Genomic DNA, 25,081 nt, shown 5'->3' on the forward strand with positions numbered 1-25,081 from the left:
GGTGAGAGAGCCTACCTTTACTCCCTGGTGGTCCAGTGGGCTCCCTGGTGGTCCGGTGGCCACTGCTCCCGGTCTGCAGCTCCGCAGAGCTGCAGACCATGTAATCTCGCAAGACCATCAGAGCGTTGCCGTGGTAACCCGCGGCAACGCTCTGATTGGCCGGTTTTCGCGAGACACATGGTCTGCAGCTCTGCTCACTGCGGAGCTGCAGACCGGTGTCTGTGGTGGCTGGCCGGGCAGCCAGGAGGGGCCTCGCACCCGGCGGCATACCGGGCAAGCCGCCGGGCCCCCTCCTGGTGTCAGGTCCTCGGTCAGTGACCGAGGACCTGACACAGTCTGCCCACAGGCGGTTTAGGTGGCCGCGAGGTCCCAGCCAGCGCGAGGCCTTAGGCGGCCACCTAAACCGCCTAATTAGAGAGCCGACTCTGTCTCCCAGGCACAGAGGAGGGACTATCTGATTTTGTATGGGAGTGTCCTGGACCTAAGAGCCAATGTAATTGTGTATTTGTTTTTACTGTGGTTTACTGTCATGTCCAGGGGGGAGTGTCCCTTGCATGGGGACATGCATATAAGGCCAGTAAACCTGCTGTAAACCTCGTCTTGAGCTCTGTGAGCACGTTTTTTTTATCAGCCTTACTTGTTGGAGTACAATTCTTGTTGATGGGATATATGGTCTACATCGACATCAGGGGTGGGTATACCTTTGATGTTCTTTTGTTATAGGCCCCCAAGGGAGGACCCTGGATAGTCTTACCCATATGTGTGGTAAGTACCTGTAGATCTTCACATATGAGGTTTGTGTCCTTTCTTGGAAGAAGGTCATCAGGCTCATCCATTGCACTTCTGAGTACTCAGGGGAAGGCTCTTTCAGAGGCACCATCTTTACTACATGCGGCCTAGTAGTTTGGAGAAGCAGATGAGTTATTTCAGAGTTGTTCGCAAAAGATGTTTTGAAATAGATGACAAATGTTGAGTAGTGCTTAGGGGAACAGTAGGTAACCCACAATCTCGGTGGCTGAGGAGTAAATAATATAAAGAAGTAGCCTCTTCTCAGAGCTCAAGAAACGCAGTTCAATCGATAGCTCTGCCCTTTTCTGAAACCATTTTTTAATATTATGTTTGATTTTTTTCTGCCTTAAATTTTGTGGAACCCACCTGTTTTTAAAACATTAGACAAGCCATATCCTGACCTATTTAGTTTAAACACAGGTTCCAAAATGCACATTTAATCCATTTATCCAGCAGTTTAGTTGCTTCACCAGCAAAGTATAATCCCTTAACGAATGACCTTTATTTAACCACCTGTGTATGTATTTCCTTCTCTCTAATTCTAAAGTTCACATCAATTTTGTTTTCCATCTTTGGACTGTACAATATATGCATGTCTGGCATGATAATTGTCATGTACCCAGGATAAATAAACATTCAGCAATAGAAATCCCATCTCAAGTAAAATACATTTTTTTGTGTATCAATATTCTAGAGGCGGGCAATAATGTCTAAAGATGGGTGACAGAAATTCCTAGACTCAATATGAACAAGAATAAGTCAACATGTGTTGTATGTCTAGATATATAAACTGCTCCAGAAGGCCTTGTGATATCTTATTCCGTTATATCTGATTTGGCATCATATAATCTGACTCCAGATCAGAGCTATCTATCTGGCAGCCCATGGGCTACATGTCGCTTGCTATGCTCTTATATGTGACTCAAAGAGGGCAGTCTTTTTTTCATAACATTATTTTCAAATACATATAATTCTTCATCATGGACTTTGTGGTCAGGAGGCCATCTGTAATCCTCTCTCCTGCTGATGATATTCAGGTAGGAGCAGTGACAGGGCTGTATCTGTCAAGTTCTGATACTTTCAGTTTCTCTCTGAGCATTAAGCCTGGCCGTTCTAACGTCTACTTATCTTTTCCTGCGGTTCCTATTTACTGTTTTGTATCTTGCTAAGGATTCTTCCGTATACTGACAATGTAGATGATTTTTACTGAAAAGAGATAATTACATGGTCATTGATGTATCAGGCCTCTTTACAGCTATTGACTTCAGGGTGCATGACCTGGGTTGCAGGCAAGATGAAGCTAAATCTCTTTACTCTGCAAATCTGAAGCCTACAAATGCTGTTTATTGCTGAACCAACAGCTTTTATGGGTCGCGATCACGAACAGACTACCACCAAATCCAACCAACAGAGAATGATTATTTTCAGCCTTCGGACCATCAAACATATTCAACACCCTGTTAAGCATTGGAGAACTCCAGACACTAAGCTCAACTGCTGACTGGATTTGACAATGCACCCAACCAATAGACCACTGTGGTGCAGTGATATGAGAGGTCATACTAGAGGAAATATTTTTATTGCAATTGTTACGCACAAATCAGTTGGACAGTAAAATGTTGGCTTGTGTTACCTGTTGGATAACGCTATTCTTTCTTGCTTGATTTTATTTCCTTTTTTTAATGTGATTGATTTTGATTGCCTATGACATGACCTAGTTCTGAATACCTTTATTAATGTCTAACTTTTGTTTGGGGAAATAAAGTATGATAGTGGCCCACCCTTTTAACAATGAGCAATATTTTTAATATTATGTCTTTGGGTTATTGTGAAGATATAGTTAAGCTTGTTTGCCCCAGGAATTATTTTCTAAACCTTGACTGTTAGTATGTTGTCTTCATTCCAAGGGGCAGGAACTGATACATTCTGTAAATATGCAGTTTACTGCGTTTACAGCCCCTATCTGTTTATATATCATTGACCTGATTATTTCTGTACTTTTACACTGCATCATGGGATTGATCTTGTCTTAGGAGCTGCTTTTACGGCTCTGACTCATGTTCTTCACTTGCAGCATGGGAGTGGTTCTGCAAATGAACAGGCTAGCAGAAAGGGGGTGAAAGATTTGTCACCCCAGGCTTGTCGGGTCACGTTTACTCGTGAAAGGGTCTTTTAGTGCTACAACCAGTATTTATGGTAATAGTTCACTTTACTGCACGGAGGATCTTATAAAAAGGCTGGAGTGGCAAAGGTCAACCTTCGCTTGCATAGAGAATGTCAAATTACACAAGCCGTTTTGAAATGTAGACATTACACTTCCTGTAAACATGTGTTTAGCACATGGTGTTGGCACCAGGCGAGAGTAAATTTGCAAAGACAAAGAAATAAACAGTGATTTCTGCTTTGTCCTCTCTGTCTATTCACTGAAAATGTTACTTATCTGTACGTGGTATGGAAGGTTTACATCGTTTTTAACCAGATCATGAGTTTTTTATGCAAGGTACTGTCACAAGTACACTTTATTTAAAACGCAGGGAGAGGTTGCAGACAAACTAACGACAAAACAATCATTTTGTGCACAGATTACTGTTATGAACAGATTACTGTTCATAGCTACGGTAATAATAAAATCAGTAAATATGTAACATTGTTACGAGATAATATTATTTAAATGCCCTAGGAAAAACTTGAATACAATAGCAATCTCGTGTTTCTTTCCTGGTAAAAATGAAATAAAAAAAATGTTTAAATAGATAAACAATAAAAAACAGCATTTTGTTAAGATGGTAGAAATATTCTTTAAGTATACATTATTTTTTATTATACGGTATCCCTTGTTTTTAATTAGTGACTATTATTAAAAGACTTTATGTACAACATTGCTGTTTTTGTTTGGATATGTGTTAAACATTTGCACTTACTGTACGTTTTTTTGATAATGTGAAAATAATTTAATCGGTGTTATATATGTTTGACAACAGGCAACTGACTACATAAATAGATAGACCATTATTGCTGAATACAATTCCACTAGTCCATAGTTTACAACCACTACTAGAGAGACCCTAATACTCCAACACAGGTAAATAAATGAAAGCAAATAATACAGAGTTTGAGTTCATATTAAATAAGTAAAAGTAAAGGTATAATTCAGCAGCAAACTGCTCAACAGAAAAAAAGAAAAGAGGTAGAGAATGTAAGTGAACAAATTAAACATATGAAGAACAGGAATACAAAAAAAATAACTGAACTTGACTGCTGACCCTCTCCCTTTTATCTTCCGTTACCCTTCCCCCCAATAAAACACAGACAACCAAATTGTGGGTAAGGGCAACGGCCACAGCTTTTATTATTAAGCCAGCATAATTTAAACCAACTGTCAGCTGCTGGGTTTTCCCAGCAGACAGCTAACACAACAAATCTTCCAGAGCCTCTTCAGCCTGAAGTCCGTCCTCAACCAGACCAGGCTGCGACTCCCCAAGCCCGTCCGGGCACTGCTCTCAGTTCCACTTGCTGGCGAAGGACAAACCGCAGCTGTGACAAAAGAAACAGAAAAGAAAACACACCAAACACAACACATATAACCATAACATATCCCGTGTTCACACCAACCCAGGGAGGGTGGGCGGGAAACAGCACTGCTAGGTTCCCTCAGCGTGCTCTCCAGTGGTCTGGTAAGTATTTCCCAGTGACCCCGGTCCAAGTTCATCCTAAACATTGTATCAATTTTTTGTCACCATGGCAACCTCTCCGGGCAGCAGTCATGCTCCCCCTCCTTATCCACTCCGGGGGTTGGCCTTGACTGCTGACCCTCTCCCTTTTATCTTCCGTTACCCTTCCCCCCAATAAAACACAGACAACCAAATTGTGGGTAAGGGCAACGGCCACAGCTTTTATTATTAAGCCAGCATAATTTAAACCAACTGTCAGCTGCTGGGTTTTCCCAGCAGACAGCTAACACAACAAATCTTCCAGAGCCTCTTCAGCCTGAAGTCCGTCCTCAACCAGACCAGGCTGCGACTCCCCAAGCCCGTCCGGGCACTGCTCTCAGTTCCACTTGCTGGCGAAGGACAAACCGCAGCTGTGACAAAAGAAACAGAAAAGAAAACACACCCATCCCTGGAGAGGCCTGCGTCCCCCCGAAGCCAGCGCCTGTTCAATGGCTGACTGTAATCCCAAATTAAATATATCCAGCCCAATTTCGTTTAGGTGGACCCCATCAGCCCTCATTATGTTTGCGTTGTTCCCTTCCAGCTCCACATGACGAGCCACAAAGCCACCCAGCCTACGCACAAAACGTGAAATCGTCATGTTGAAACGACGCCTGCCGCGCTCCACCGCCCTGGCGTGTGGCAGCGCCCCCCCAAGCCGGTCGAGGAATAACTTCAGACCACACCAGTGTGACCTCGCTGAAAAGCGCCATACAGCGGGCCAAGTCGTGCTTGCACGCGTAAATTAAATCCACAGCTCGGCACCGTCCCAAGTCATTCCCCCCGGCATGAAGTACCAGAACCACTGACCCGGTCACGAAGCGCCGGAGCGCGACGCACTCCGGATACACTTGGTGCCACTCCAAACCCCGTATCCCCCGCCATCGAACCCTAACCTGTTCATGCGGGAGCCCTAGATTCCGGCCGTACGGTCTGTGCTCAGCGCGCCTAGCCGCCCAATAAATAAAGGAGTGACCGATGATCCAAACATACCGGGGGGAACCTGTGAAGAAAACAACACATCATAACTACCAACAGACTATAACAGATGAGGACGTATATACAGTTGAAACCTGCGAGAATCCCATCGACCCATGCGCTGAATTGCAGCATCGGACAACCCTACCTGTCGCGCCTGAGTTGCTGCACCAATCCGGAAGGAGTGGGGAGAATATCCCTTATCCTCTATGCCCAAAGCCCGCAAACTAGTTTTAAAAAACACTGGAGAACTGAGACCGGGTTAAGACTGACCCATCTGCGTGAAGCAAAAAGGATTCTGCAGCCTCCGGCCGTAAGCGCGCGTATTGACCTACCAGCGCCACAGGACACCACCTACCCCCAGTAGCACCAATGCTAACCGACCTCCCCCGACCTAACTGATCTGTTTTGGACTTCCGAATGAAAACCTCCACTCCACTCTGCCCTATGCGAACGTCCCCCCTTTGAAGAGATGCCAGAGCCCTAGCCGACGCGGCCACCAACTCACCTATCCGCAGCGCAGCGTAAAAACACAGAGAAAAGGCCACCCTGAAAAGCAGCGCCTCGAAGGGGGAGAAGCACACCGCAGAGAGAACCCCACATAGATCATCCAATAAGTGGACGGACACCGGCCGTCTACAATCAGGAACCCTATCTTTCCTCCATCCCCGAAGAACCCTCTGGACCACGAACTCTTTTGAAAGGTCCTCCCACCCCATACAACGCATCAGGAAAGAAAGAGCCCCTAAACTGCGTTCCACCGATGACACCGAAGCTGCGCGCTCCCGTAAGGAAGACATGAAAGCCAAAGTAGACAGCAACCTACCCTCAGAGGAGTACAAACCGAACTCTCTCGCAAAGACCAGCCACCGATCCCACACTGCCCGATAGGCAGACCACGAAGCGGGAGCCAGCGATCTCCTGAACAGGTCTGCTAGGTTCCGAAATCGAGGGTCCATAAGCACGTGGGACATACCAGACCAGCTTCCTCAGCTCCTGGAGCGACCTCCCGAAAACGATCCCACTGAAAGCGAGAAAGAGAGTCGGCAATGACATTAGACACTCCGGGAACATGGATTGCTCGGAACCAAATGTTAAATTCCAAACAACGCAGAACCAACCGGCGTAACAAAGCCAATACTGGAACCGAGCCAGATGATAAACGATTCACCACATGGACCACGCTCATGTTGTCCGTGCGGAAAACCACCTGCCTGTTCGCAAGCTCCTCCCCCCACAATTCCACTGCTACCACAATAGGGAAAAGCTCGAGAAAAGTCAAGTTACGTATCAGGTCCGCCTAGCGCCATGCAGCAGGCCAAGGCTCCGCGCACCAACGTCCCCGAAAAAATGCCCCGAAGCCCAGGGAGCCGGAGGCATCCGTAAACAACTCCAGGGCCACGTTAGATATCGCTTCTCGACGCCAAATTGTCCGACCATTGTACCCTGCGAGGAACTCACTCCAGACATTCAAATCGTCCTTGAGCCGCTTGGTGACCCGAATAAAATGATGGGGAAGGCTAATGCCGACAGTAGCCAGAGACAGCCGTCTACAAAACACCCGACCCATAGGCATGATCCGACATGCAAAGTTCAAGTGGCCCAACAGGGATTGCATCTGACGAAGCTGCACCTTCCGCGCACCCTTCACCCTATCAACCATGGTCGTAAGAGTTCCCAATTTATCACTGGGCAAACGAAAGACCAAACCGATGGAGTCAATCTCTATACCCAGGAAGGAAATAACCGCCTTCGGGCCCTCTGTCTTGTCCTCTGCCACTGGAACCCCTAAATCTCGCATAACTGCCTTAAACTGTCCCAACAAATATTCACATTGCGAAGAGTGAACCGGACCGACGAACAGAAAATCGTCAAGATAATGCAAGAGGGAAGAAAAACCTGACACCTCCGATACGATCCATTCCAGCAATGAGCTAAAAACTTCAAAATAATAACAAGAAATCGAGCAACCCATGGGGAGGCACATATCGTAGAAAAATTCCCCCTGAAACTGACATCCCAACAAATGAAAACAGGAAGGGTGAACTGGGAGCAACCGAAAGGCCGATTGAATATCAGACTTAGCCATCAGGGCCCTAGGCCCTGCTTCCCGAACCAGATCCAGAGCACGATCAAAAGAAGCGTATCGGACCCGACTATCCTCCTTCGCAATCCCGTCATTAACCGAAGCCCCCGCTGGAAAAGACAGGTGATGAATCAGCCGAAACACCCCCGGTTCCTTCTTAGGAACGAGGCCCAAAGGGGACACCCGCAAATTATCAAACGGAGGAAAGGAAAACGGACCCGCCATCCGTCCCAAGTCCACTTCTTTTTGCAGCTTAGCCGCCAGAATCCCTTCCCTACCCCGAATCGAGGACAAATTGTGCGCAAACGACGCCTCCCCAGACGGAGTAAATGGGATCCTAAAACCGTCGGTGAAACCTTCCCAAAGCACCCGCGCATCCCTATGCCTGGGGTACCGTGCGAGCCACGGAAGCAGTTTTTTTTCGCCCGAACCGGAGTCCTCCCCCCGAGGAGCGTCATCCTTAGATGACGTCCTGGGGAGGGGTTTTCCTCTTCTAAAACACCGAACTGCCGGGTGAGCCCCACCACAGTGGGAACACTCATGTTTAAATCGACAACTGTTGTACCACCTGCACTGACTCTCATTGAAGAGCCAGCAGATGCCCTTCTTGATCCAGGCCGACACTCCACCAGGAGCGCCGGCGGCCGAAGGAAAGGACGATGAGGCTGGACGGCACGGGGTCATGAGAAGTAACCAAAGGTTACCATCTTGCATGCCAAAATGCATGTGCGGTCGAACCGCCATTTTTTGTCTAAATTGCTGGTCGTATTTAAACCAGCATTGACCCCCATAAACTTTATAAGCCCCCCAAATTAAATCCAAATAAGAAAACAAAGACGGGGCCCGCTCTGGAAACCTCGTCGACAAAATACTAGCGTAAGTTGCAAATCCTTGCAACCAATTACCGAAGGTACGGGGGAGCTCCTTACCTTTTCCAATCTCCGTCGCCTCACCGCGTCGCGGTCTATCAGCAGATTCCCTATCAAAAGGGACTAACGATATGAGGTCCACATACTCACCCTCAATATTTTCTCCTTCACCTCCAGCGACACATGCATCCCCAGGGGGGCTATGTCACACACCGGCCCCCCTGCAGTACCCTCCAGAGAACCCAACGGAGGGGTCCCCGTGGGAAGCGAAGCGTCCTGCGCAGTTAAGCCAACCTGCCCTAAGCGATCTAATACTAAGCGCAGCAATTTTATGACTTCCCCAGTATTCCCTTGTTCCAGCCCAGAGACCCCCTCTGCCCCTAACCAAGCGCGTGCGCACTCCAACTCACGGTTCTGGAGCAGGGGTCTCTCCATCAGCTCCACATCCGATCCATCCGTCAATACAGGTCCTGTGGCCAGCCTGCCAGCCTGCCCTCCAGGGGGCTGGCGGCTCACCCCCATGGTAGCTCCAGATCTTCTGGGGTGGGTGTGTGGAGGGGAATCCTGCGTCCCTCCCTCCTCTGTGGCTGCAGAAGCACCTTCAGGTCTCCTGGGGTGATGAAGAAGAGGGGAATCCTGCGTCCCTCTCCTCTCCCTGGTGGTCCCAAGATGCCCTGGCGAGTTCCTCCGCCGGCCTGCCTGCACCCGCTGGCCATCTCCACTTTCGGGGGGCCAGCGGTGCTCCGTTCCGGAATCCCCGGATCCATCTTCACCCGGACTTCCGGGTTCAGCAGTGGCCTGTGACGTCTGCGCTCTTTGACCCGCTGACGTCACGTACGCGCCACCAGCGTTCCGGCGTGCGGCGCCCCGCCTCTTCCGGCGTGCAGCCGCACGCCCTGACGTCACATCCGCTGCAGCCGGAAGAGAAGGGTGAGGACTGCGCGACCTCACCTCTCCCACAGCGCCATCTTGGGATCCGCCATCTTGATGGCCAGGCCCCGACCGGGCCATCCGACGCGTGGAACACCTCTCCCCGCTCCTTCTTGTTCCGGAAACCGGATTCCTCCGCAGGGGGCCAGCCTCGCTCGGCCCCGGACTGGTAGTAGTTGGTGGCACAGCCCTGGCTCTCCTCACCGGACTGGGAGACAATCTGGATGGCGGCCTGGAACGGCGGGTACGACGTCCTCTGGTGGGCCCCGACCCCTCTTGAGACTCCTGGGTGTTTTGGACGCTGTGAAGCAGTGCAGCATAGGACTCTGCGCCGTGTGTCCTCTGAAAGGCCTGCAAAATCGTGAGTAGAGCCTCTCTGGGCATGTCAGGGACATGAGCCATGATGTTAAGTTATTAACTGCAGTGGTAAAATTCTGGAACAGCAGTTTTTAAAACACTAACAGCAGTTTTTTTCTTTTAAGATGACCAGAAACAGCACTGCTAGGTTCCCTCAGCGTGCTCTCCAGTGGTCTGGTAAGTATTTCCCAGTGACCCCGGTCCAAGTTCATCCTAAACATTGTATCAATTTTTTGTCACCATGGCAACCTCTCCGGGCAGCAGTCATGCTCCCCCTCCTTATCCACTCCGGGGGTTGGCCTGTATGGGATCTGTAAAGAATACTTAAGTATCTGTGATTTATGTAAGGTAAACAAATAAAAACTGATGCAAAAGAAAAAAATGTCAAATTTAATATAAAAATTGGACCCAAAATGTGCAACTATCTGTTTACTGACGAAATTCTTAAGAATTAGGGGTACTATGATGCAATCTCGGTCTTCTCTAGAACTTAAGAGAGCAGTTTTGCCTTTGGCAGCAATGTTTGTACTGTTCTTTGGAAATGTAAACGTACAGGCTGGGATATCACTGAATCCTGTGTTATTTCATGCATGGAAAATGTCAACATGAGAGTACGAGGGAGCAGACATTTACAGAACAATGGTAAATATTAACAATGTAAGTAAGACATTAGGAACATAGACTGGGTTATCTACTGAAGGTCAAAATTGCTTCAAGTTCAGCCCAGATCATTTGGGGCGACTGAGAGGCTCAAATTCTGAGGAAATTCATGAGATTTAAAACAATGATCTGAATTGAGCAAATCAAACTATGAATTGATCTGTATTAGCCCTGAATTTGAACTTTTTCTAAATGACTGAAAATACTTCTGGATCCCTTCTAATGTCTTCCACGTGTTTCTCATATCCTGCAAAAATAAACATGACATTTAAAAAGATACCTTCCATTCCAACTCACATGGAACACATATCTCATGGTACCCATTTATTTTTGTGTTGAATTGTTAAAGAACCAGTGCTTTATCAACATACAGTTTAAAAGATACCTGTCATGATACTTTATTTAATTGAATTCCTCTTCTCAAATTATCCATATATTGTGCCATTGAAATCACTAGCAAATGTGCAAGTGTTGAAAAATCACCCCCATCCTCTCTCCTGATATTCAGACTATCTATCGGCATAGGCTCTATGCCAATGTCTATAAGCTGAGAACATGCCTACAGACAGTTCTCTTGCTTGTCTTCAAAGCTACAGGTACACCATTACCTCCCCCCCCCCACCCCACATTGGTATGAAGCCATAGTAACAGATGCCTGTTGACTGTAAAATACATTAATTGTGCATGTAGTGTACTATTAAATTATGTGTGAAGCATGTTCTTGTGACAGAGAAGAGAGTGAGGTCCTGCCTCTACTCATCCTATTCTAAGTGTTAATCCATTCAATTAGCTGCAGGGCTGGCAATGCAGCATTATCAGCATATTCAGGGGCTAAAACTGTTCTGCAGCAGGTGAGTATCACGAAAAGAAGACTAAGACACACATAGAGAGGATAGAAAAGTATGTATTTGGACACTAGAAATTACACACTGTAAAATAATCAATGACAAGTTGTGTAGGAGCAGCCAATATCTGGGAGCAGCCATTTTGTCTCCTCTGCCCATTAGGTCTACTGTTTGCCTATCTGTTGATGGATTGTGGGTAAATCTGGCGACTGAAACATGAATCTTGCTTTTCACGACTGCTACATGTAAGGAATGTAGTCCCTACTATTCATTATGTATTAGATGGTTATAGAGCCCTCAGGAAAAAATATAAGCAGAGATTCAGACACAGAGAGCTATACAGAAGAAGATTAAATCACGTTTATTTTTGGTAACAGAGCTGCTTTAACAAACATTAACTGTTCTATTGCCTGCTTTTACTACTTTAGAAATTCAGTTTAAAATGGTTTGACAATGGTTAGTTACAATGGGGGTTTGCCAGAGCACTCCTGGAACCATAACCACTACAGCAAGCTCCGGTGCTGGGAGTATTATTTTAACTTTGCTCCTCTGGATTTAACCCCGTAAGGACCAAACTTCTGGAATAAAAGGGAATCATGACATGTCACACATGTCATGTGTCCTTAAGGGGTTTAACTGACGCCGTGCTTAGAAGCCATTTACACATCTTGACTGAGTGACAGATAACATTTGAGCTAGTCATAATTTGCTTCATGTTGCACAGATTCATAACTTTAGCTTCTGTTGCTCTCTACAACAGTGTGAGTATTGGAATATCTAAGCGGCATTGTTAAAAGTGTAAGAAGTGCAGCAATCCATTCATCTGACGATGCCCATTGTATGTAAATATAACTCAGTAAACTGCACAAGGAATATGATGTTCTCATTTAACTATGATTTGTGCCGGCTGTTTAACCTTACTTATTTAAATCTCTTATATTAATCCAGACCAGACACAATATTCCCCCCGGTGTCTCATTTCATCCAAGGCAGCTGCGTATTCCTTCACCAGCTGGATGTATATGTACAGAAAAAAGGCTGACAATCTAAAAAAAAAATCAGGAAAACAGAGAATACACCAATGCGCAGAGTGATATAAAAATAGTATTTTACTGTTATCACTATTTGTTACACATCTAGAAAAAAATAAAAAGGTATAACTAGCACAACTTCACAATTACGCATAACTGACTACTTTTTGTTCTGTTAAATCACCCCTTTAGGTCTACATCTACAGCTAGAAACAGGTCACCATAGAGCCTGCTAATAAAAAATATCTAAAAGTATAATTACAAGAAAGTACCTTCAAATTCTTCTTTCAAGATGACATGTAGACTGTCAGCATATGTACTCTGATTGCTCTATGAACACATTAATAAACCATTGTAAAGATGCTAACTTGCTTTCAGATACAGAGTGTGGAGTAACCATAAGTCTAAATGTGTTTGAAAATAATATCTTATAATCTTTTAAACAGTACAGCACAAACTATGAGTAATCCGTAGATAATCAATGATAAACTTTTGTGTTTTTTTTTTCCAGATGACAGGTTCTGCTTAAACAAAATGACAAGCAAATCAAACAAATAGATAATGATGAACTGTGGGATTTTAAGTTTCTAAGCAGAAGGAAGTCAAGGTGACATTTTCTCTACAAACAGTACTAGTTCTTTGCCTCCCTGAGCAAATATTAATTGCTGCCAAATTATGAGGCTTTCGCATTCGTGCATTTAATGCTTGGAGGTCACAGAGTTGGAAAAGTAAACATCGCACTGTCAAAAGCTTTTGAAAACTTTGCGACCTTACATTTTGTGTAGTAAGGAATCAAAGTGGAAAAAGTCCCATTGACATATCTACCAATAGCTGGTTTGACCCAGCAATTCTGGGAATATTTTCAATTTAATAGAAAAAGAGGCCAAGACAACCTTAACCTAACAATTGTAAAAAAAAAAAAAAAAAATAGAACAGGATGCAAGAATCAGCGTTAAGTTATTATATATAAATATAATCTATCATTCTATTCAATAGGTATTAACAAAGAAGAAAGGAATGAAGAGTCTGTTTAATTTAAAATACTAAATATATATATATATATAAGCTGATAATAAACAATTAATTAATATACCCTTTCCTTCAGAATGTCCATATTGCATAGGTGTGGGAGTCAAAGTAAACACAAATTACCTGAAACGTGAGATGCTTGCTGACATAGTGACCATGTTGAGGGAATATTTTGAGACCAATATCCTGGACCAAACATGTCAAACAGTAGTGTGGGAAGCCCCTAAGAGAGTGGAGAGGGAACACTTTATCCAAAAAGGCGTAGCCCTGAAAAATAAAGAAGAGGGCCCAAATGACAGCTATCATTATGGAATTCTACTAGTAGAAGAACTTAACAAACGCATGCAACACCTGACACACCAAACGAGACTGATGCAGTTGCGACGGGTACTGACTTCACTACTTCACTCCAAACACCACAAGGATACATTGAGACTCAACGCTTTATTTTCCCTACACGAGAATAAGAGCGGTAGGTTTCTGGCTAGGATGCTGACTAAGAGGAGACAGGCAGTGTACATTGTCCGTATAAGAGATAAACGTGACAACCTACACCGCCTACCTGCTAGACATGTTCAATTAATTTCGGTCCGAATTTAAATTCGGCTGAATTTTGGCAAGCATCCTAATGTCCGATTTGCCGAATTTCCATAGTGCCGAAGTACCGAATTTCGGAAGTGCCGAACCAAAACGAATTGCCAGAGTGCCGAATTGCCGAAGTCCTGAATTGCTGAATTTCGGAAGTGCTGAACCGAATTGCTAAATTGAAGTGCTTCAGATTTCTGAAAAGTGGCAAAACAGGAGAGGGAGGGAAAATTAAGGAAATGATGACAGGAATCTAACCCAAACCCTACTCCTAGCCCTACCCCTATCCCTAGGTAGGGGTAGGGTTAGGATAGGGAATTTCCGAAGTGCCATATTGCCCAAGTGCCAAATTCCTGAATTGTTGAAGTCCCGGATTTTGGAAGTGCCAAATTACCGAAGTCCCGAATTTTCGAAATGCTGAATTGCTGAAGTCGTGAATTGCCGAAGTCCCGAATTTCGGAAGTGCTGAACCGAACCAATTTTTTTGCCCATGCACATCCCTACTACATTCTAATGTTCAAGACTTTGTGCGCACTTGTTACTCAGATCTATACTCACTCCTGCATCCCTAGTCAGAGTTGGCGATAAAAAGCCTATAGGACTTCATCCAAACATATCTCACATCACATTCACTGCAGACCCTAGACAGGGACATGTCAGACCAACTTGATGAACCAATTACACCTGAGTAGCTTACATTGGCGGTAGAGAACACAAAACTGGGCAAAAACTCTTGCCCAGATGGGCAACGATAAAAGCTTTGCCGAAATACTATATCCACCACTGCTGGCCTCCTATAACACGGTAAGAGAAGGACTTTGCCTACCTAAACAATCACTGACAGCACATATTACTATTATACAAAACCAGAGGTATCACTACCCAACATCCTGAAAGCTTTTAAAGCAATATCGAACTTAAAGATTAATTTGTCCAAATCATATATACTGAATGGAGGGGTCCCCAGAGCCCATACCATTCTGCCAGAGCTATACATTCCAATGAGCGGGTCACAAGATTTGATACTTAGGCATTTGGCTGACTAGTAGGAGTGGCGACCTATTCATGGAACATTTTGGCCCACTGAAGGTTAGCCAAGGACCAAGTCACAAAAATGAATTTCCTCCCACGAAGGCTTTACCTGTTAGAGGCCATTCCCATCAAGATCCCCCTAAAAAGTTTAGCATGCTCATACAGCCTAAGAAAAGGAGGAACTGGCAATGACAGACTTCTACCTCTATGATACAGCCTGCCACTTCTTGAGGGTGATGGAATGGTCAAAAACAAATGTACACAAACTGCCATACTGCCGTGGTGATGAAAGGGGTGGAGGAGGGTGGCGGTAATACTCCATATATATGTGCGACACTCTAAGGGTGTGGTGAAGAATCCTCAGGAAGTGTGCCCTTTTGCCATACCCATCCCCTTTTCTCCCCCTGACTTACAATGATGACTTTCCACCTGGCCTTGACCCTAATGCTTTCCGGGACATACTCAGCAACCCGACACCCAGACTTTATCACCTTCACTACACGACAGGCAGGAAGTCATCATCAGATATTCTGGAGGGCTCCACCCCCACCTTCATTCAGAGCTTCAAATATAAATAACTATAGAGCTTTCTTAACATCCTTCCCCAGGGTCCAGCATTGTCTTGCAAACCTATCCCATTTGAAAGGGCATGCATGAAGCCAGACCCCTTACCTCATGGGGTATAATTATTGTATTTCATGTTGCAATTAAAAACCCAGATGAAAAAAAAACAACATTTATGGGGAAATGGGAAACTGCCCTAAAACGTACATTTAGTGATAAGGAATGGGAGAAAATGTGCTATCTTCCACACCACTGCTCAGTTTTTTGTAAGACCCAGGAGACAGCCTTTAAATTACAGACTAACTGGTATTGCATTCCTGCCTTACTTAAATCCATCAATCTGTATTATTCCAACCTTTGGAGATGTGGAAAAGAGGTGGGCACCCTACTACAAATACGGGCGGGTTACAAGAAAATCCAACCATTCTGGTAAGGGATACATGGTATGCTGGAGACGTTCTCTGACAGGCCGCCCACTTGGACCCTGCCACAATGCTTACACCACATGAAAAACCCTAGGTCCAAGTATAAAAAGTCGATCTCTATACTGATCCTGTACAGTTACCTCTCCGTTGATGGTGTGGTTCCCCCAAATGGAGGAACTTAAAATGGGCGGCACCATGCACACCTACACGGAGATCTGGTTTCAATAGCTATTGACAGCTGCCAGAGCTGATTTCGCACCTACACTGCAGTATTAAACCTACTAGATGGACATATTGATACTTGGATGACAGCGGACTTCCCCACCTTACAAGCCCTCCCCCTTTTATTCTTCTAAACCTTTTCCCCTTCAGCATACCACCCAGATCCCCAGTTAGATAAGATGGGCCCCACTTGGGCATTAACCGACACTCAGTAACCAAGACATACTTAACGTTTATACAAATATTCCAATAACTTTAAATGTATTCACTGGACTGGGTGATAGATAGCTTGATCCCAAAGTTCTAGTTTCTTTACTGAGCTATGACTGTAAAATCAAGATTTTTTAGACCAAAACTTAGTCTCAATCAGTGTGTGAAAAAAGATAAATTCTGAATGTTGTAGAACTACAACTGCCATGATTCTTTCCCAGACTTTGGAAAGGCAACGCATCATGGAAATAACAATTTCACAACTTCTGAGGATCTATCATTTGGTTACCATTTGGGGTCAAAGTTTACTCAATGATGACGAATAGGGGGCGGACCGACCATCACATATGTTCGCCCGCTGCGTTCGCCACGAACAAGCTATGTTCGCCAGCGAACGGTTCCTGGCAAACAGTTCGGGACATCACTAGTCTTTAGGAAATGTGAAAATTACAAATCTGTTTGGAATCTGAAAATGTTCACCAAGTATTGGCCAATTGGACCAATTCTGATGCTTAGTAATTAATTATGTAAGTGTATATAAAGAAAAAGGGGTGTATGAATGAATGCTTGAGTGTCTAATTGACAGGGACCTGCTTAGTGCCAGTATGAATGCATATGTGTATTTGCATGTAATGGCAGTGTGAATGAGAGTGCAGGATTTGTTGAGTACTCGTACAAGCATGTAAATTCATATGTATTTGTGTATTGCTTTAGAATGAATGTCTGGATATAGAGGTGTATTTCTCTATAGTGTCAGTGTTGTTTTCATATTTAATGTTAAGATGCAAAAATATATTTGTGTGAGTGCCATCATGTTTATATGCAGGAGTGTATGTGCATTAATTGTCAATGTGTGAGAGTGTGTGGGTATGAGTGAATGCAGATGTGCTATTGATTGTAGAGTTTGTTTGAATGTAGTATTTTTGCATGGAGTCTGTGTGTGAACACAAGGGTGTATTAGAATGTTGTGTTTGTGTGTGGGTAAATGCAGGGGTAAGGCATGTCAGTATGTGCGTGTGTCTTTGAATGCAAGATATTATAGATGTTCCTGTGTGTGAATGCCTTAGTGTATTGAGGAAGGAATTCATAGATTGTGTTTTTCTGTTCCCTCACCTATCCCCACAATAACCCTCCATACTATGTGACCCAATATGTGTTGGTGGTGGTGACAAACCATGGGGGCCATCAGCTCTTGACTGCACTCCTATGACCAAATGCCAGCATGTCGGTCCATCCCTGTGCACTTTGTACTGTGCACTTTGTACGGTGCACAGGGAGGGTTGTATTATTAATGGGGAGATGCCATAATAAGCTGTGTCCCATTTCCTAAGCAACGATATGGTTAACAGGGTTATTGTTGGTTTAATATTGAGGACCCATAGTAATAATGACAGAGGTAACAATGTTATTTACAATTAATTTGGCTATAACAGAGTTAACAACCACCAGGTTCTTCAGTGAAATTTGTTGACATATTGGAAAATCACCATTATAGTTGTTCTCAGTAACCTTGACATGGTACAGAGAGTTAAGATGACCCTGGAACTGTTCTGACCAACAGTGCAGGATTTGAACAGCACACACTTTGATGCAGGAGTTTGTATTTATTTCTGATAAGCTTTTGCTTTTGCAAACACTGTTTCCTGTAACCTGTCCAGAAATGTAACAAATGCTGAAAAACTGTGTATCCCTTTCAATCCATGCTCTGGATAAAATAACTTGCAAACTCATATATCAATACAAATTCTATTTCTTTTTTATTTTGTTTAAGAGAATCTGTAACTACCAAAGCAATGCACTAATGTTTTCACTGACACAGAGCACTGCATTAACTTCTTTAACCCCAGTACCAGATAATTTTATTACACAAAATAAAAATACATTAACAAATTAAATTTATCACTGGGCTGTAAGCATCAAGATATGGGTTCCCACATTTTGTGAAAGTGCCCTCTATGACATATGATATATACAGAGAAGAGGGACAAAAATATAATACAAAATGTGAATGGTATTGATGACATTTTATGGTATAATATTACATTTCTTAAAATACAGATACCTCACAGAATTAACGATGCATTTTTTTTTTTTTTTTATATTCTTTATTTTTGTTGTGCACGAAAGAACATATGCATGTTAGCAATGCCACAATAGTAATCACATGTAATTTGTAAACAATTATTAGTTAACAGTTACATGGCATTCTGAGTGTCGCACAATTTTTTAAAGGTGTATAGAAGCTAAATACAAGCTGGTTAGTTACAGGCTTAGAACATTAAGACATGTAGCGTTCCTTAGGAGCAGAAGGGTTAATATAGGCATACATAAAGATTTCAACTAGCAGGGTCACTTTTAGCAGACACAGCTATATTCAGCTGAGCTCCTTAACAATTTGGGGAGAGACTAGCTAGCAGTGCAAAACATAATATTTTTCAAGAAACTAGTTAGCCTTGGATGAGTCCCATAATAAGTGTTCATTGTTGTCTGGGGTATACTCAAGTGACTCTAGAGTGTCCTGCTGCCCGGTACAGTCCATATGCTTGGTAAGTGGCGTGGTAAAGGCACCTTGGGTTCGTCATTGGGATTCTGCAGGCTGCCGCCATACAATTGGTTCAGTGATAGTCTCTATCAGCCGATGCCTTCTCTTGTGGGACAGTGAGTGGTGGTTGGTGTGATGTTGAAGGCCGCGGTGGCAGTGCGCAGTGTGGTGACATCCTTCCAGCCCCAGGCTGTTTTGTAGGCCTGCATCTCGGTGCCACGAACTCGAAGACTACTGGAGCTTGAGTTGCTTCCCCTCTCGGGGGCAATGGAGGGCCTGCTGGTCTTTGGCCGCTTGCGGCGATAACGCCTCCTTGCCTGTGGACGATGCGTCCGGGGTTTCTCCCTTTTGGCCTTCAGCCCGGGTGGGCTCTGTGGTGTGGGGGTGTGTGGGTTGCCTGTCGCTATGCCCGAGGGTTCCCCTCCCTGCATGACACACATGCAGTGATGCAGACACACATACTGGTCAAAATTAACCCTGCAAGGGCTCAGACTGTGCTTGCACAGTGGTGAAAGCATTTATAAGGCCTTATAAGTCTATATTATATGTAATCTTAGCCAGAGCGTTCTGCCCAATATTGCATAGCATGGGAAAATGTTTCCATGCAATATCAGTCAGAGAGCTATGATTGGTTCATAACACTATGACTAAGCTTAAATAGCAGGGTAAAGCCCTTATAGTTCAGTCTGTGCTGAGTCCTTGTAGGGCAAAGATGAATTGTGTTTAGCTTTTTGCCATTTGTTATCAGTGTTTTTTGCATTTTTTTATTACTTTTTATTAAGAGTTCCATTGCATATTGTGGATTTTATTTTGGACTTTTTGGGGGCTGAAGAAAAGAAGAGTTAGAAGAAATAAGGCTTTTGATGGTTAATAGCCCTCACCTGCCATCCATGGATGTGGGCTGCTGGACATAACATGAGTAGGTCACCCGTAGTATAAAATTACAAGCCCCCACCAAAGGCAACCTTGAATGGTATAGAGCCTTTTTAGTTACTGGGCAGCAATGTCAGTCCAGTCAATAGTTTTAAATATTCTGTAGATAAGGTAGCATGGAGATTTTATTTTAACCCTCCATATCAGGGGCATATGGAGGTTTAAAACCTCCATAGGTTTATTGTGACGGCTGGTTAGGGCTGCCAGTGGACAAATAGTACTTGCAATGAGCAATTCACTTGCAAAAACTTGCAAAAAACTTGCAAGTGAACGATAATGATGTGCATCCTGCCAGAGGCGTTCAGTCCCAAATTTGAGTAAATACAAATACAAAAAGAGAAGTCCTGCGCTTAGTCCCATTACTACTGGGCCAGCAGCAACGACTACAATACACATCAGCCCCAATATATAGTAAAAACCACAGAAAAGAAAATGTTACTTGCGCTTTCTCCTTAATCCCTATGTATATTTAGACAAATGGAGGTCATTTATTTGCTCCAATGGCCATTGGAGGGAATGCCCGCCTGCCAACGTCAAGGCAGACCCCCCTAAGCGGGTCCTAACACTGACCCTTCACCTTGCTTCCTTGAGCTTCTGGCAAAGATATCTCTAATGAGACAGAAAGGGGTATTTTTTATATACACCCCCATACTTATTAACCCTTAATAGGGAACACATGGGATGGGCAGCAGCATTGTAACCAGGCTGTGTGATACAAAGTAAATACAAATACAAAAAGAGAAGTCCTGCGCTTAGTCCCATTACTACTGGGCCAGCAGCAACGACTACAATACACATCAGCCCCAATATATAGTAAAAACCACAGAAAAGAAAATGTTACTTGTGCTTTCTCCTTAATCCCTATGTATATTTAGACAAATGGAGGTCATTTAGTTGCTCCAATGGCCATTGGAGGGAATGCCCGCCTGCCAACGTCAAGGCAGACCCCCCTAAGCGGGTCCTAACACTGACCCTTCACCTTGCTTCCTTGAGCTTCTGGCAAAGATATCTCTAATGAGACAGAAAGGGGTATTTTTTATATACACCCCCATACTTATTAACCCTTAATAGGGAACACATGGGATGGGCAGCAGCATTGTAACCAGGCTGTGTGATACAAAGTAAATACAAATACAAAAAGAGAAGTCCTACGCTTAGTCCCATTACTACTGGGCCAGCAGCAACGACTACAATACACATCAGCCCCAATATATAGTAAAAACCACAGAAAAGAAAATGTTACTTGCGCTTTCTCCTAAATCCCTATGTATATTTAGACAAATGGAGGTCATTTAGTTGCTCCAATGGCCATTGGAGGGAATGCCCGCCTGCCAACGTCAAGGCAGACCCCCCTAAGCGGGTCCTAACACTGACCCTTCACCTTGCTTCCTTGAGCTTCTGGCAAAGATATCTCTAATGAGACAGAAAGGGGTATTTTTTATATACACCCCCAAATTTGAGTAAACCCAGAGTTCTGTGAATATTCTGAATCGTATACTGTGCATAGGGCTTGAATGTGAAAGCAGTGATTTTAACCTAGATGCCCAATGTACCCGGCAATTGTAAAGTAAATATGAGAATTACCATTGTGGTTGGAGTTTGGTGAGACATATGGACAACATCTGATATTTAGTGAATAACCAAGTCAGTTTACCATAAAAAAAGCTCCATGTAGCAAACCACATGCAAGTCACATGGAAAATGAGAAGATATTGCTATTATGTCCTGCACAGTTACGCACATAGTGAATATTGCTGTGCATTTGTCACATTGTAAATGATTTAAAGCAATATGTTGATGTAGTCCCATAATGCATTTCTGCTATGCTCATTGGAAGTATTCTCTAATAGGCGTAAATATTTCTACTGTTTGAATGAGAGCATGTGTCTAGGATAGCAGTGTGTGGGAGGATACATATTTACCAAACCTGACTCATAGCTTTTCTGTGCCTGCTTTCTTACCTAGATACACATTACACCTGCTGCTCCATTAACATAACTCTGTTCTAGGAAAGGTGTTTGCATCTGGTAAGATCTATAAACCAATATAAATGGCTTCATCTGAAAGGTGTTCTTCACATCTTCATAACCAGTAAAAAAATAAATAAACCCAGAACTCAGATAAAGTATTTGATCCCCTGCTGATTTTGAACGTTTGTCCTCTTAGTAACAATAAACATGGTGTGTGTACTGTGTTAGCAATATTATATTTTATTAGCATTCAGTAAGAAGGTATAGCAACAGTTTAATGGAATAATCAACATCTTAAATAACAAAATACTAAATATTATACCAGTGTATACCACATTTTCATAATTAGTTATTATGGCTGTGGTAAGACTGTGTCATTGCCGTTAGGTTGTAGCTTTGCTGCCCATAGATTGATGAGATGGAGAAAGATGGGACATTTGAAATATTTCCAGAAAACACAGCAATTGAAGACACTAACATGTAACCATTTGTATTTGCTAGAACATTTAGGTTCTAACAGTGTAGAACACAATGGCAAGATAGTCCAGATCAGTAGCCTCAAAGGCAATCTCCGGCACTCCAGATATTGTGGACTACATCTTCCCTGATGCTTTATTTATTATTTATTTATAAAATATTTTACCAGGAAAGATACATCGAGATTTCTCTCGTTTTCAAGTATGTCCTGGGTCCACAAATCATTGCATTGTTACTTTAGGGTACAATAAAATACAAAAACAATATTAATACACAATATATACAAAACATAACATAGGGCAGGTAGCACATATATTATCAACCATGACAGGTGCATTCTGTTTTGAGGTATGCAGAGAATGATCTCTTAAAGGATTTTAGGCTTGGGGAAGATTTTAAAGTGTGCGGGAGGTCGTTCCACAATTGCGGCGCTCTGTAGGAAAAGGAGGATCGGGCGCTTTCTTTTTGTATTGAGGTAGACAAAATAAAGTGCTGGTACTGGATCGGAGGTTATAGGAGGTGGGAACAGCCAGCGAGAGCATTCTGCTCAGGTAGGGTGGGAGCTTCCCAGAAAAGCTCTTAAACACAAGGCTGGAAAGATGAAGGGTGCGTCTGGATTCCAGCGACAGCCAGTTTAGTTCTTTTAGCATGTCACAATGGTGAGTCCTGTAATTACATTGTAGCACAAATCGGCAGAAAGAGTTATACAATGTATTGAGTTTATTAATGTGGGATTGTAATGCAGATGCATATACTACATCCCCATAATCAATGATTGGCATCAGCATTTGCTGTACAATCTTTTCCATTACTGTAGGGCTTAGGCAGGATTTGTTTCTGTACCGGGCACTTTTGGATAAAGTGTTGATACTTTGCCAGCATTATGGCTCTTAGAGCACTATGGGACATGTGGACCCCAACACCTGGAGTGTCAAAGGTTTCCTACCCATGCTCTAGCTTAATATCTAGAAGAGTGCTGTCTTTAAATAACAAAAACTGTGTTGTTATCTAATCATGTCCATATCCATGTCTCATCCCTGATGTGCACTTTGTGCTTCAAAGTCAATTATTTCTCCTGTACGTGAGGGGTCTGGTTTTGTGGATAACAAGCAATGCCAATACCAGTCCTGTCTAACAGTAAATAATTTATATTGCAGCACATCTAAAGTAGCACCAATTAGAGGAGTTTTTACTAGTCAGAGCTACAGTTGTAGCTATTTATTGTCTATGTCTTGACAGTACTAGTACTGTTAGTGGGTAATGTATGTTTTTTTACAAACTGCATATTAAGTGAATTATATTGAGATAGTATATACTTGATTACTCTTTATAATTAGTCAGCTCTCTAAATTCGCTAACTATAAATCAGCATGCTATGTAGAATATTATTTGGAGCTTTCAAACCACATCCTTTTACAACGTAGACATCTTCAATTATCCATCAGTGTGGATTTTGCAGTATTTTTTTGTAATTCATTTTGAATAATTTTCTTTTTTTTCCCTTTACACTCACACACTTAAAACTGGGTCATTTTGCGTTTATTTACTAGATTTGAACTTTAAGAAAAGGTTTTACTTTAACCCCTTAAGGACCAAACTTCTGGAATAAAAGGGAATCATGACATGTCACACATGTCATGTGTCCTTAAGGGGTTAAACTATAAGTGTTTGTGATTTTCGAGAAAAGTTTCTTTGCAATTTATTAGTTCGGATTACTTTAAATGAACCCTGCAAAAACAAGTACAAGGTTCAAAATGAAGATTAAGTTATATAGTTCCCCGATAAAATGCATCACGTTGTACATTCTTCAAATTGCTCCCATGCCAATAAATGTAACAAAAAGAGTGCAGAATGTCCAAAGTGTCTTCAGAATTCTTCCTGCTTTAAAGCTTGCTAGTTGTTTAACATATAAATGGACTAACTGTATTTGCCTCAAACAACTCAGTTTTGCTAGCATGTCTATTCCTGTGTTATTCAGTGTGCTCTGTGTGTTTTGACCATAACCCCCACACAGAGCAAGAATTCATCTCTCCTTATTTACGTATAATCGTTCAATCAGTGTACTAATTTTCCACTTCTATCCCAGAAATGAATGTATAATTCTGCTTCTCTGTATCTTGTGAGATACTAAGTCTGTTTGAAATTTAATATAAAAAAAGATATGCCTTTAAAGGAATATTCCAAGCACCATAAACACTACAGCATGCTCAACCGGGTTTAGCTCATTAACTGAGAGCAAAGAGCTTATGTACTCGGTCAGTGACCTGGCTGTGCACTGCAGAGCCTAGCTCAGGAAAACTAGTCGAACCTCCTACATAGTAGCACACAAATACACCACTGCAATCAAATATACACACTACAAGCAAATACACACGGATTCACACACGCCATAATAGACACACAGACACTGCACACAAATACAGCCAAGCAATGAGGGGAAATGGTAGAATCCCAGCTGACAACATGACCAGATTAACATAGGGGCTACTTGAGCTGACGCTCTAGGCCCATGCTTTCCAATAGGCCAAGCTGCCTGATGGTTTTTATTGGTCTGCAACTGCCTGGAAAAGCTGCACGCCATACTCATGCCTGCATCATGGCCTGCATCATGGGAAACATTGCTCAGAAAGCCTAAAATGTCAAAAATAATTTAACAACTTGAATTTTTTTTTACCTATTAACAGTAGTATGCAATCCCATATGACTGGCTATGACCCCCTGTGCCCAGCGTGTTCCTCCACAGCTCAATCTGCTTGTGATGATGGATTTTATATGTTTGAAATGTCCACTTTATAATTGCGACATTTAGGGTTAAAGTTAGGGTTAGACTTAGGGAG

This window comes from Pelobates fuscus, chromosome 5, assembly GCF_036172605.1.
Source record: "Pelobates fuscus isolate aPelFus1 chromosome 5, aPelFus1.pri, whole genome shotgun sequence".
In the NCBI taxonomy this organism is placed as follows: domain Eukaryota; kingdom Metazoa; phylum Chordata; class Amphibia; order Anura; family Pelobatidae; genus Pelobates; species Pelobates fuscus.